The 2,073-nt window shown below is 41.6% G+C and overlaps 1 pseudogene; it reads left to right on the forward strand.

The window, feature by feature from the left end:
* The first annotated feature begins 268 nt into the window (after positions 1-268).
* Positions 269-1,342, forward strand: LOC127360739 (putative nuclease HARBI1; annotated as a pseudogene).
* The last annotated feature ends 731 nt before the right edge of the window (positions 1,343-2,073 follow it).

The raw sequence follows: 2,073 nt of genomic DNA on the forward strand, positions 1-2,073 counted from the left end.
ATATTGTCATTTCTTATTTCATTTAAATCTGTTGGCTGTTTGTAATTGCAACAGTCTTTTTATATTGATTCAAGTGGTAGTATTATTACTCAGGACAAGTGTTGTATTGCTATGCTAATGAAGACTGCTTGTCAAAATGCATAAATATGTGTTTTATTGCAGTAATTGAGATTACAAAACACAGCTGATGAAGTTGCAAAGGTGTTTTCAATGAAATCTGTGACGAGGACAATATAGTATATATAGGTCTAACTCCCATTCATCTGTTCCCTCTTCATAATGGCTTGCCCTTTCTTGGAGGATGTACTGGATGAGGAAGCCCTAATCCTCAGACGAGCATTTAGTCATGAAAGAGTCTTCTGGGACAGGTCAGACCCATTGGCTGTTGGAGATAACTATCTCATTGAGAGATACAGATTCTCAGGTGATGGACTAAGATATTTATGTAGGCTGCTGGGTCCAAAAATACAGCACCAGACAGCACGAAGCCATGCTCTGACTGTACCACAAATCTGTGCATTGAGATGGTTTGCAAGTGGGAGCTTCCTTTATTCTGTTGGGGATGCAGAGAACCTCAATAAAGGAACCATTTGCCGCACAATAAGACGTGTTTGTCTGGCGCTGAAGTCATTCAGTCAGCAACAAATTCATCACCTTCCCTGGCCACAGAAGACTCCTCTACATCAAGGAGGAGTTTTACAAGATTGCAGGTAAGCTCAATTTAAACGTGCAACCATTAGTTTCTAATTTGATCAGTCACAGTTGGATACTCACTTTATTTTGTTACAGCTTTCCCTAACATCATTGGTGCAGTGTATTGCACACACATCAGGATCAAACGCCCCTCAGGAGAACATGAGGGAGATTAAGTTAACAGGAAATCCTTCCACAGCATCAATGTTCAGGTAAGAGTGATTTGTGGTTACTATGACCTGCATCAATTAATTCTGTGCATTAAATGACCTTAATAGGTTACAACTTAACATTTCAGGTGATATGTCATGCTGACTGCCTTGTCAGCAATTTAGAGGCAAAGTGGCATGGCTCAGTGCATGACTCCAGAGTCTTTCGGGCTAGTCCAATTTACGAGAGACTTTCACAAGGTAAGCCACACATTTTATTTGTGCTGTAAGCACCTTGGACATCATGAGTGTTTACCTCTGCCGTGTAGTTTTCTAAATGATATCTTGCATTATCAGGCGAATTCTCTGGTGTGCTGCTGGGAGACAAAGGCTACGCCTGCGGAGTCATTCCTCTTGACTCCCCTTGCGGACCCCCAAACCCCCACCACAGCAGGCCTACAACCACGCACACAATAAGACAAGGGCTCGAATCGAGATGACCTTCAGCCTTCTGAAATCTCGGTTTCAGTGCCTGCACCACCTGAGAGTTTCCCCGGACAGGGCCTGTGATGTCATTGCTGCATGCGCAGTACTGCATAACATTGCAGGCCTGAGAAAGGAGAGGCCCCCCCGAGTGGCTGTTCATGTTGACTGGGAAAATGCTCCCATCTTCCCAGACAACATTAATGGCAGACTTGTCAGGGAGCAATATATTGCAAATTTCTTCTCTTAATTTTTGGATTTAGCCTCTTTAGTTAATAAAAGATCTTAAATGTTATTTTTTGCTTTGTTGTTTAGCATTGGTGGTTCTTTTAAATTCTACTTCACATTCATGAAAAAGGGAGGACACCACAATGTTTTCTAGTTGAATTTTTATTTGGCAGCCCTCATTTGCCTTGGTTGCTTGGATCCTGGAATAGAGAGAACAAAAGCAACAAAGATTAAAACACTGTACGGCAGTTATGGTTACTGTGTGCACTGAAATACTCACTTCTCTTTCTAGTTTCTGGAATTCCAGGTCCAGTTTCCTGAGTGTCCGACGTTTAATTTCAAGATATAGCTCCATTTCTTGGAGCTTTCTCTTCTTCAGTTTTATTTTAACATCTGCCAGCTCTATCTGTCTCTCCAGGTGCTTCGCATAAAGCCTTCTGACAGTTTGTGAAGTAAAAGAAATGTCAAATAAGCAAAGCAGGATTTGTGCATAATATAGATTTACTTTGGCCAATACTCA

Source organism: Dicentrarchus labrax, unplaced genomic scaffold (genome assembly GCF_905237075.1).
Source record: "Dicentrarchus labrax unplaced genomic scaffold, dlabrax2021, whole genome shotgun sequence".
NCBI lineage: Eukaryota > Metazoa > Chordata > Actinopteri > Moronidae > Dicentrarchus > Dicentrarchus labrax.